At 40.8% G+C, this 12,876-nt stretch overlaps 1 protein-coding gene across 1 annotated transcript in view; it reads right to left on the reverse strand.

Annotated features, from left to right (window-relative positions):
• CALCR (calcitonin receptor) overlaps positions 1 to 12,876 on the reverse strand; it is a 1,065,293-nt gene that overhangs the window by 214,976 nt on the left and 837,441 nt on the right. The window lies entirely within an intron of this gene.

The raw sequence follows: 12,876 nt of genomic DNA on the forward strand, positions 1-12,876 counted from the left end.
TAGATTTCTATCGCTCACTTCAGCCAAGACTCTAAATACCGGCGTTAGAAAGATCCCATTGAAAAGATAGGATACGCAATTGACGTAAGGGGATCTGCGGTATGGAAAAGTCGCGGCTGCAAAGTGAGCGTTAGACCCTTTCCTGACTGACTCCAAATACCAGCGGGCGGTAAAAACCAGCGTTAGGACCCCCTAACACTGGTTTTGACGGCTAACGCCAAACTCTAAATCTAGCCGAGATTTACGAGCCTGCAACATAGTATTGATCACTGAGTCAGAGAAACCTCTATGACTAAGCATTCAATCTCCATACCATCAAATTTAATGATTTGAGATCCTGATGGAAAAACAAATCTTCAGATATAAGGTCTGGCCTTAATGGAAATGGCCAAGGTTGGCAACTGAACATCCGAACAAGATCTACATACCAAAACCTGAGCGGCCATGCTGGAGCCACCAGCAACACAACAATTGCTCCATGATGATTTTAAAAATCACTCTTGGAAGAAGAACTAGAGGCGGAAAAATATAGGCAGGTTGATAACTCCAAGGAAGTGTCAATGCATCCACTGCTTCCGCCTGAGGATCCCTGGACCTGGATAGGTACCTGGGAAGTTTCTTGTTTAGATGAGATGCCATCAGATCTATTTCTGGAAGCCCGCACATCTGAACAACTTGAAAAAAAGACATCTGGGTGAAGAGACCATTCTCCCAGATGTAAAGCTTGATGACAAAGATAATCCGCTTCCCAATTGTCTATACCTGGGATATGGACTGCAAAAATTAGACAGGAGCTGGATTTTGCCCAAGCAAGTATCCAAAATACTTCTTTCATAGCCTGAAGATCGAGAGTCCCACCCTAATGATTGACATACACCACAGTTGTGACATTGTCTGTCTGAAAACCAATAAACGTCTCTCTCTTCAAATAGAAGCCAAAACTGAAGAACTCTGAGAATCGCACTGAGTTCCAAAATATTGATAGGTAATCTCGTCTCTTGAGATTTCCAAACCCCTTGTGCTGTCAGAGATCCCAAGACAGCTTCCCAACCTAAAAGACTCGCATCTGTTATGATCACGGTCCAGGTTGGATGAACCAAAGAGACCCGTAGAACTATACGATGGTGATCTAACCACCAAGTCAGAGATAGTTGAATATTGGGATTCAAGGATATTAAATGTGATATCCTAGCATAATCCCTGCACCATTAATTCAGCATTAAAAACTGGAGAGGTTTCATATGAAAATGAGCAAAGAGAATCGAATCCAATGCTGCAGTCATTAGACCTAAAACTTCCATGCATATAGCTACTGAAGGAAATAATAGAGACTAAAGGTTCCGACAAGCTGAACCCAATAAAAATTGTCTCTTGTCTGTTTAGAGGCAAAGACATTGACACAATATATCTGGAAACCTAAAAAAGGTGACCCTTGTCTTGAGAAATCAAGGAACTTCTGGTAAAATGATCCTCCAACCATGTCCTTGAAGAAACAACAGAAGTTGAAACGTATGAGATTCTGCAGAACGAAAAGACTGAGCAAATACCACAATATCGTCCAAATAAGGAAACACTGAGAACCTTTGAAAAGATTCCTAGAGCTGTCGCTAGGCCAGAAAGGAAAAGCAACAAATTGGTAATGCTTGTCTAAAAAAGAGAATCTCAGAAAATGAAAATAATCTGAATGAAAACAGAATATGAAGATATGCATCCTGTAAGTCTATTGTAGGCAAATAATGCCCTTGCTGACCAAAAGGCAGAATAGACCATATAAACACCATTCTGAAAGATGGTACTCTTACATGACAATTCAAAAAGATTTTCTATCTTTGAGACAATGAATAGTTCTGAACAAAACCCCAGACCCCGTTCCTGAAACGGAACTGGTATGAATACCCCAGATAACTCCAGATCTGAAACACACTTCAGGAAAGTCTGAGCTTTTACTGGAATAGCTGGAATATGCTAGAGAGAAAAAAACTTTTCACAGGCGGTCTTACTCTGAATCCTATTCTGTACCCCAATCTAAGAAGTTTGGACCGAATTGAACAAAACAACTTTAGAAAAGTCTTAAGCTGCCCCTTACCAGCTAAGCTGGAATAAGGGCCACACCTTCATGCGAATTTGGGGGATGACTTTGATCTTTTAAATGGCTTGAATTCATTCCATTTTGAAGAAAGCTTCCAATTAGAAACATGTTACTTGGGGAAGAATTAGGATTCTGTTCCTTATTAAGAACAAAAACTAATATAAGCTTAAGATTTACTCTTAGAACTTAATCTTGAAGCAAAAAAAAAACTATGAAATGTGAAAATATAAAAAAAAATATAAAAAAATGGCATCACAAATGAAATTATTAGCATGTTGAATCAACTTAGCAATGCTAAACAAATCATAATCCGATACTTGTTGCGCTAAAGTATCCAACCAAAAAGTTGAAGCAGCTGCAACATCAGCCAAATAAATTGCAGGCCTAAGAAAAAGACCTGAAAATAAAATAATTTTCCTTAGATAAGATACAAGTTTCCCATCTGAAAGAACTTAAAAATAAATACTATTTTCCATAGGAATAGTAGTATGTTTAGCAAGAGTAGAGATAGCCCCATTAACTTTGGGGATCTTTCCCCAAAACTCCAAACTAACTGCTGGCAAAGGATACAATTTAAAAACCTTGAAGAAGGAATAAAAGAAGTCCCAGGCCTATTCCATTCCCTAGTATCAGGATGGAACTGGAAAAAAACCTCTGAAGTAACCACAGGAGGTTAATAAGAAGAATTTAAATGTTAGCTAGTCTTAAAATCAAAAGGACTAGTCTCCTCAATATCCAATATAATGAACACCTTTTCAACAAAGAAAGAATGTATTCTATTTAAAAGTAAAAAAGTAAATTTGTTAGTGTCAATATCTGATGAAGGATATTCTGAATGAGATAAATCATCATCAGAGAAGGATAATTCAGTATGTTGTCGGTCATTTGAAAATTCATCAACTAAATGAGAATTTTAAAAAAGACCTTTACATTTTATTAGAAGGCGGGATAGCAGACAAAGCCTTCAGAATAGAATCAGAAAAATATTCTTATAAATTCCTAGGTATATCTTGTACAATAGATGTTAAAAGAATAGCAATAGACAATGCATTAATACTGATGGACATTTTTTCTGCATATAAAAGTTTATCATGATAACTTATTACAAACCATAGCTAAAGATAAAAATTCATAACATTAAAATAAATGAACTTAGCTTTGGTAGGACTGATATCAGTCAGCAGGAATCCAACAGTGTTTTCTGATACAGGAACAGTTTTTGAGATATCTTGCAAATGTAAGAGAAAAAAACAACATATAAAGCAAAATATAAATTTCCTTATATGACAGTTTCAGAAATGGGAAAAAAATGCAAACAAAATAAGCCTCTGAAAACAAGAAGCAAAATGAAAAAAAGACTTAAATAATGTCAGAAATCTGGCGCCAAGTATGACGCCCACAACTGACAAAATATTTTTTGCCGCCAAGAACGTCTGCAACAAACATGAGCGTCATAGATGACACAACTACGTGAAAATTCTCGGCGCCAACTAAGACACCGGAATGACGAAAATACGTCAACAAACGTAATTCTCGCGGCAAAAAAGTCTTGTGCCAAGAATGACGCAATAAATTGTAGCATTTTGCACACCCGCAAGCCTAACAGCCCACAATTTAAAAAGAAAGTCAATTTGAAAATTTCAGGTAAGAATTTTTTATTTTTTTTATGTATTTCCCAAAATGAAACTGACAGTCTGCAAAAAGGAAATACACTGATAAACCTGAATTACGGCAAATTTAAGTACAAACATTATATTTAGAACTTTACAAATAAAGTGCCAAACCATAGCTGAGAGTGTCTAAATAAAGGAAAACATACTTACCAAAAGACACTCATCTACATAAAGTAGATAGCCAAACCAGTACTGAAATGAGAATCAGCAGAGGTAATGGTATATAAGAGTATATCGTCGATCTGAAAAGGGAGGTTGGAGATGAATCTCTACGACCAATAACAGAGAACCTATGAAATAGATCCCCGTTAGGATGACCATTGCATTCAATAGGTAATACTCCCTTCACATCCCTCTGTCATTCACTGCACTCTGAGAGGAACCGGGCTTCAGCATGCTGAGAAGCGCATATCAACGTAGAAATCTAGCACAAACTTACTTCACCACCTCTATAGGAGGCAAAGTTTGTAAAACTGAATTGTGGGTGTGGTGGGGGGGGGGGTGTATTTATAGGCATTTTGAGGTTTGGGAAACTTTGCCCCTCCTGGTAGGAATGTATATCCCATACATCACTAGCTCATGGACTCTTGCCAATTACACAAAAGAAAGAGGGGATATGACTTTCGATGCAGGTGTAAGGGACAGAGGTGCTGGGGGGGGGGGGCGGCAAGGTATGGGGGTGTTATAAAACAAAGGGAATTTAGCATGAGGGGTAACTTGGGAGGTTGGCTCTAGGGGTTAGCTGGGTGTTGCAAGACAGGTGGGGGGGGTCCATATTTCTCCCCCCTCTCTCCCCCCTCCACTGTCTCCCCTCTCCTCCTTCTCCCTCCTCCCCAGTACATGTGCCTGGTAAGGAGAACAATGTTGCTGACACTCTTTCCCATTTACAGTGAGATCGCTTTCGGGATCTGGCGCCGGAGGCAGAGGAGTGTGGGGAACAATGCCCAGAGTCATTGTGGAGGAAAGCATTCGCAACAGGTTGAGCCTGGTGAGGGGAGCGGTAGCTTTGGGGACTTGGAGGGCATACATGCAGGTATGGACTTTGTGGTTTAGATTCCTGCAGGGGCGCGTGGTGGTGCGCTCTTCCGAAGAAAGAGCTAAACCAGTTCTAGACTGGATGTTGGAATGGTGGAGAATGGGGGTATCAAGATCCATGGTTAGGAGAAGGTTATCAGCGCTGGCCTTCTTATTTCAACTGATGGGGTGGGAGGATGTATCCAAGAGATTTGTGGTTAGATTGGCAGCAAGGAGTTTGTGTAAAGGGAAGGTGGTGCCAGACGGCAGAAGACTGGTGGTCTATTCTGTTTTACTGCGCATAATTGGGAAACTGAAGGGGTTCTGTTTATCGGATTTTGAGTACAAGTTGTTTAGGTTGGCCTTTGTAATGGCCTTTTAAGGGGCCTTTAGAATATCGGAACTGGTGGGTATGAATAGAAGGGACAAAGGGGGGATCCAGAGGGAGGATGTGGCGTTGGGTGACAGGGTGCTAGATATATGGTTGAGGAGGTCCAAGACGGACCAGATGTGGAGAGGTTGTCAGATATCATTGAGGGCCATGGGGGGAATTTGTTGCCCAGTGCAAAGTTTTCAGGACTATGTGGGAATTAGGCCCCAGATAAGGGGACCTCTATTTATTCACGGTGATGGGACATCATTTTCCTGTTTCCAATTTCAGGCAGTCTTTAAGAAATGTGTGAGTTTGTTAGGTTTGCAGCCAAGAGAGTTTGGGACACACTCGTTCAGGATAGGGGCGGCTACAGAGGCGCAAGCCTTAGGGATAGAGGTTGGGGGGATTAGGAAGATTGGGAGGTGGGTGTCTAACAATTATTTGTCTTATATTAGGCCAGCTTTAATCTAGTATGTTACATGGTGGTTGTTTTTCTTGTCTTATGCAGGTCCGGTTAATTGTCGGTTGATGGGCCATTCGTACATTTACTGGGCGAGGAAGGCTGCGGCGGTTAAAGAGCAGGGGGTTCAATTGGGGTGGCCGCCTGAAGAGGTCTGCATGCGATGGCTAGGTTTCAGAGTCATGAGGTGGGATCAGTTGCTGGTAAAGGTGATTTAATATGCAAGGCTTTACCGCCCGCCTGATGTCCTGTTTATTCATGTTGGGGGAAATTATATGGTTATATTTCACAGAAGGAGTTAGTGGATGCGATGAAGAGGGATGTGGAGAGGTTGTTGGAACTTTTTCCAGGGTTGATAATATTGTGGTCTGAAATCGAGCCGCGTTTGGCTTGGAGGGCGGGGTGGGACATCAAAAGGCTGGATGCATCTTGAAGGAAAGTTAACAGAATGATGAGTGCTTTTGTTAAGAAGAGGGGCTGGCTGTCATTACGGCATGTAGAATTTGAAGGGGATTCTGGTAAATGTTTTTTCCATCGAGATGGGGTCCATTTAAATGAGGTGGGACTGCATCTGTTCAATTTTAACATTAAGGAAGGGGCTACAAAGGCCTTGGGGTTGGTTGGCGGGGCACGGTGGTAATGCCTTTGCCTGTGGCGGAGTGCTTGCCGAGTGGGATAGCAGTTAGGGGGTACCTCCTGGAATGTCAGGAGAGAATATGATGGGAATGTGGTGGATAATGGAGTTATGTGACTGCAATGGCCAAAAAAGTCTTGCGCCAAGAATGACGCAATAAATTGTAGCATTTTGCACACCTGTGAGCCTAACAGCCCGCAATTTAGAAAGAAAGTCAATTTGAAAATTTCAGGTAAGAATTTTTTTTTTTTTTATGCATTTCCCAAAATGAAACTGACAGTCTGCAAAAAGGAAATATACTGATAAACCTGAATTACAGCAAATATAAGTACAAACATTATATTTAGAACTTTACAAATAAAGTGCCAAACCATAGCTGAGAGTGTCTAAATAAAGAAAACATACTTACCAAAAGATACTCATCTACATAAAGTAGATAGCCAAACCAGTACCGAAACGAGAATCAGCAGAGGTAATGGTATATAAGAGTATATCGTCGATCTGAAAAGGGAGGTAGGAGATGAATCTCTACGACCAATAACAGAGAACCTATGAAATAGATCCCCGTTAGGATGACCATTGCATTCAATAGGTAATACTCCCTTCACATCCCTCTGTCATTCACTGCACTCTGAGAGAAACCGGGCTTCAGCATGCTGAGAAGCACATATCAATGTAGAAATCTAGCACAAACTTACTTCACCACCTCCATAGGTGGGTGTGGTGGGGGTTGTATTTATAGGCATTTTGAGGTTTGGGAAACTTTGCCCCTCCTGGTAGGAATGTATATCCAATACATCACTAGCTCATGGACTCTTGCCAATTACATGAAAGAAAGAGGGGATATGACTTTCGATACAGGTGTAAGGGACAGAGGTGCTGAGGGGGCGGCAAGGTATGGGGGTGTTATAAAAAAAAGGGAAATTAACATGAGGGGTAACTTGGGAGGTTGGTCCTAGGGGTTAGCTGGGTGTTGCAAGACAGGTGGGGGGGTCAATATTTCTCCCCCCTCTCTTCGCCCCTCCCCTCTCCTCCTTCTACCTCCTCCCCAGTACATGTGCCTGGTAAGGAGAACAATGTTGCTGACACTCTTTCCCATTTACAGTGAGATCGCTTTCGGGATCTGGCGCCGGAAGCAGAGGAGTGCGGGGAACAATGCCCAGAGTCATTGTGGAGGAGAGCATTCGCAACAGGCTGAGCCTGGTGAGGGCAGCGGTAGCTTCAGGGACTTGGAGGGCATACATGCAGGTATGGACTTTGTGGTTTAGATTCCTGCAGGGGCGTGTGGTGGTGCGCTCTTCCGAAGAAAGAGCTAAAGCAGTTCTAGACTGGATGTTGGAATGGTGGAGAATGGGGGTATCAAGATCCATGGATAGGAGAAGGTTATTAGCGCTGGCCTTCTTATTTCAACTGATGGGGTGGGAGGATGTATCCAAGAGATTTGTGGTTAGATTGGCAGCAAAGAGTTTGTGTAAAGGGAAGGTGGTGCCAGACGGCAGAAGACCAGTGGTCTATTCTGTTTTGCTGCGCATAATTGGGAAATTGAGAGGGGTCTGTTTATCGGATTTTGAGTACAAGTTGTTTAGGTTGGCCTTTGTAATGGCCTTTTTTGGGGCCTTTAGAATATCGAAACTGGTGGGTATGAATAGAAGGGACAAAGGGGGGGATCCAGAGGGAGGATGTGGTGTTGGGTGACAGGGTGCTAGATATAGTTGAGGAGGTCCAAGACGGACCAGATGTGGAGAGGTTGTCAGATATCATTGAGGGCCATGGGGGGAATTTGTTGCCCAGTGCAAAGTTTTCAGGACTATGTGGGAATCTATTTATTCATGGTGATGGGACATCATTGTCCCGTTTCCAATTTCAGGCAGTCTTTAAGAAATGTGTGAGTTTGTTAGGTTTGGAGCCAAGAGAGTTTGGGACACATTCGTTCAGGATAGGGGTGGCTACAGAGGTGCAAGCCTTAGGGATAGAGGTTGGGGGATTAGGAAGATTGGGAGGTGGGTGTCACTGTCTAACAGTTATTTGTCTTATATTAGACCAGCTTTAATCTAGTATGTGACATGGTGGTTGTTTTTCTTGTCTTATGCAGGTCCGGTTAATTGTTGGTTGATGGGCCATTAGTACATTTACTGGGCGAGGAAGGCTGCGGCAGTTAAAGAGCAGGGGGTTCAATTGGGGTGGCCGCCTGAAGAGGTCTGCATGCGATGGCTAGGTTTCAGAGGCATGAGGTGGGATCAGTTGCTGGTAAAGGTGATTTAATATGCAAGGCTTTACCGCCCGCCTGATTTCCTGTTTATTCATGTTGGGGGAAATGATTTGGTTATATTTCACAGAAGGAGTTAGTGGATGCGATGAAGAGGGATGTGGAGAGGTTGTTGGAACTTTTTCCAGGGTTGATAATATTGTGGTCTGAAATCGAGCCGCGTTTGGCTTGGAGGGCGGTGTGGGACATCAAAAGGCTGGATGCATCTCGAAGGAAAGTTAACAGAATGATGAGTGCTTTTGTTAAGAAGAGGGGTGGGCTGTCATTACGGCATGTAGAATTTGAAGGGGATTCTGGTAAATGTTTTTTCCTTCGAGATGGGGTCCATTTAAATGAGGTGGGACTGCATCTGTTCAATTTTAACATTAAGGAAGGGGCTTAAAAAGGCCTTGGGGTTGGTTGGCTGGGCACGGTGGTAATGCCTTTGCCTGTGGCGGAGTGCTTGCCTAGTGGGATAGCAGTTAGGGGGTACCTCCTGGAATGTCAGGAGAGAATATGATGGGAATGTGGTGGATAATGGAGTTATGTGACTGCTATGGGTAATCTCTGTTTGGTGGGTTTGAGTATTTGATTATTTATCATTTGTACCTTTGTACCCCAATTATGGTGTTGCGTTTTCATTCCAAATAGTTCCCAGTGGAAGGGTCATAGGGTGTGGCCTGCTTCTTGGCTTCTTTTCAATATCGGCTATGCCTTTTTTTTTGATGGTTTGTATTTTATGTTTATGTATGCACTTTGAACTTTGCACTTTAGAATATGTGCTTGGCCTTGATGACAGGGCGAACCTATTTATATGATTTTTTAATTTATTTTTGTAATAAAATTAACTTTGGATTCTATAAAAGAGTGCTAAATTCCCTTACTTTTATACCTGGACTAATATATACAAGTTATCTTCCTATAATAAGTTTAAAATAAAATTACAAAAAAAAGTAACAAATGCCTAGTTCAAGTTTGTAACCTACCTGAAATAATATTAGAGACACACACTTGTAGTTGCCCTAGTCAGTAAAGTAATGCCAAACCAAATGTTGATATAAACCACGTCTTGAACAAATCAGTAAGAGCTGTAATGTAAATTGTATGTACTCTATTTTATTTTCATGTGTCATATTTAATTAGTATGCACTATCTTTGTTTAACATTTGTCACCATGACTCTGGCCAGTTTGGGTGAAATTGCACACTGAGGGAGGGGTCTATTGGGCTATAAATGTTTGTTTGCTATGTTGTTCTTGTTTGGTCTGAGGAACCACAAAACGTCACTTATGGAATAACAGTTTCTACTCTTGAAAACATCTGAGTTTGGGTGGGGTGCTTTAACTAATGGAAGATGGTCAGTCTCCTTTAATTTTTAAAAACAAATCCACCAAGTTTGGTATAGCACACCTTAAAACAAATTTCAATAGAGACTAAACAGTTACAGTTGTTCTCATGACAGTGAATTGGAATTGTGTATAAGGCCAAGAAGTCTCATTCTAATACAACATTTGGACACCTTGTAAATTGGTGATTGGTTTATGCAGAATATGGCAAATATTGCGTGACGAAGATCCCAATTTTAACATAAAAGCATAGGTGTTTTTTGCATGCAATTTTGCAGCATTTAAAAATGTTTTATTCATTTGCAAGTGGACGTGCGTCAATACTCTCTGTTTTGTGTGTGTGTGTACGTGTATATATATAATATGTATATATATATATATATATATATATATATATATATATATATATATACTAAACCTACACTACCTGCCTCACACTGGAAAATCTTGCGACTGAAAAGGTGGTGAGAAAAATATGGCTGAAAACCTGTACCTAACCTTCAGGGCAGAGCTTTGAATATATTGCACTACTAGCAAAGTTAACCCGTTAAAATGCAGGTGACTCCCCTGGAATGCCCAGCTAACGCCCCCTAATGTATTAACCCCTAAACTGCCACAACTCCCAATCACAATAAACCCTCGAACCTATTAGCCCCTAAAGTGCCACAACCCCCCATTGCAAACTACCCTTACACTACTTAAAGTGGATGTAAAGTCAATGATAGCAGACAATCTCAAATGCTTTATCTATAAAAATTAGCTTAAGTTTAGGTCATCGTTTTTTTTAAAACAGTCGATTCACTGTGAATATCGCGATTGCAAAATAATTGACTAACGCATGCGCAAATTAGGCAGTAAATGTTAAACGCATGCGCACAACAACAAGACATCGTGAACAAGCTTTGCTAATACGTCAGAGCGGGTGGGACCGCTCTATATGTTATGAGGAAGAAATAAGGGAAGTAATGGATGGGAGGAGCTATAAGCGAAAACGGAGCTAAGTTTCAAAATAAAATATAATGTTATATTTTGCAAATGTTGTGAAAATAATAATGCGTTTTGACTAATACACTTAATATGAAGCAATATGTATTGTCAAAAACTGCAAAATTTACATTCACTTTAACTCCCTAACACACCTTAAGTTAGAAAAAAAATAATACTTAGATTACAAAAAAAAAAAAAAACACATTCCCTAGTGGAAGTAATCAGCTCTTTTGCATTAGAAACACCTATATTAAAAACAAAGTAACCCTCACCCCCAGAAAAAGCCCATCTTTTAAAAAAACTATGCTAAAAATTGCCATAAGAAGGGCATTTTGTAGGGCATTGCCCTAAAGTGATCAGCTATTTTGCCTGTAAAAAAAAAAACAAATAAAAACTATCCTAAAAAAATCCTATGCTAAAAAAAGTCTATCCTAAAAAAAAACCCACCAAAAAGACCCTAACGCTAAACCCCAAATTTCTACTCTCCAAACTTGAATCCGGTTCATAGGTGGGCTGCTGCATCTTCAAGGCGGCACTCCTCTTCCATTTTAGTTTAGGGGGTTAAGTATTGTAGGGATAGTTTGGAGTGGGGAATTAACAGTAAGGGTGTTAAGTAGTGTAGGGATAGTTTATGGTGGGTTATTGGCAGTAAGGTTGTTAATAGGTTAGAGGTAGTTTGTGGTCAGGTATTGATAATTAGGGAGTTAAGTTGTGTAGGGATAGTTTGGGGTGGGGTATTGGCAGTATTTGTGGTTAGGGAGTTAATAAGTTAGGGGTAGTTTGCGGTAGGTTATTGGCGGTTAGGGCATTAAGTGGCACAGGGATAGTTTGCGGTGGGGTATTGGCAGTTAGGTTGTTAAAGGGACAGACAACACCAGAATTTTTGTTGTTTTAAAAGATAGATAATCCCTTAATTACCAATTCCCTAGTTTTGCATAATCAACACAGTTATAATTATACACGTTTTATCTCTGTAATTACCTTGTATCTAAGCCTCAGCTGACTGCCCCCTTATTTCAGTTCTTTTGACAGACTTGCATTTTAGCCAGTCAGATCTGTCTCCATGGTAAATTCACATGCATGAGCTCAATGTTATCTATATGAAACATGTGAACTAATGCCCTCTAATGGTGAAAAACTATCAAAATGCATTTAGATTCGAGGTGGCCTTCAAGGTCTAAGAAATTAGCATATTAACCTCCTAGGTTTAGCTTCCAACTAAGAATACCAAGAGAACAAAGCAAAATTGGTGATAAAAGTAAATTGGAAAGTTGTTTAAAATTACATGCCCTATTTGAAACATAAAAGTTTTTTTTAGACTTGACTGTCCCTTTAAGTAATGTAGGGATAGTTTCTGGTGAGGGTATTGGAAGTTAGGGGGTTTATAGGTTAGGAGTAGTTTGCAGTAAGTTATTGGTGGTTAGAAGGTTAAGTAGTGTAGGGATAGTTTGTGGTGGGGTATTAGCAGTTTGGAGGTTAAGTAGTGTGGGAATATTTTGCAGTAGGGTATTGGCAGTTGAGGGTTAATAGGTTACGGGTGATTTGCGGTAGGTTATTGAGAGTTAGGGGGTTAATAGGTTAAGGGTAGTTTGTGGTAGGGTATTGGAAGTTAGGGGATTAAGTAGTGTAGGGATAGTTTTTGTTGTGATATTGGAAGTTAGGGGGCTAAGTAGTGTAGCGATAGTTTGCAGTGGGATATTCACAGTTGCGGAGTTAAGTAGTGTAGGGACAGTTTGCAGTGGGGGTTTATGTAGGTTAAGGGGATATGAAACCCACATTTTTTTATCATGATTCAATTAGAGCACAAATGTAAGCTTAGGAGCTGGCCCATTTTTAGTTCAGAACCTGGGTAGTGCTTTCTGATTGGTGGCTAAATTCAAATCAAACAGTGGTTGGGCAGCATAACAAATCAGACAGTGGTAGTGCTGCATAACACATCAGACAGTGGTAGTGCTGCATAGGAAATCAGACAGTGGTTGTGCTGCATAGCAAATCAGGCAGTGGTAGTGTGGTAGTGCTGCATAGCACATCAGACAGTGGTAGTGCTGCATAGCAC

Source organism: Bombina bombina, chromosome 5 (assembly GCF_027579735.1).
Source record: "Bombina bombina isolate aBomBom1 chromosome 5, aBomBom1.pri, whole genome shotgun sequence".
In the NCBI taxonomy this organism is placed as follows: Eukaryota; Metazoa; Chordata; class Amphibia; order Anura; family Bombinatoridae; genus Bombina; species Bombina bombina.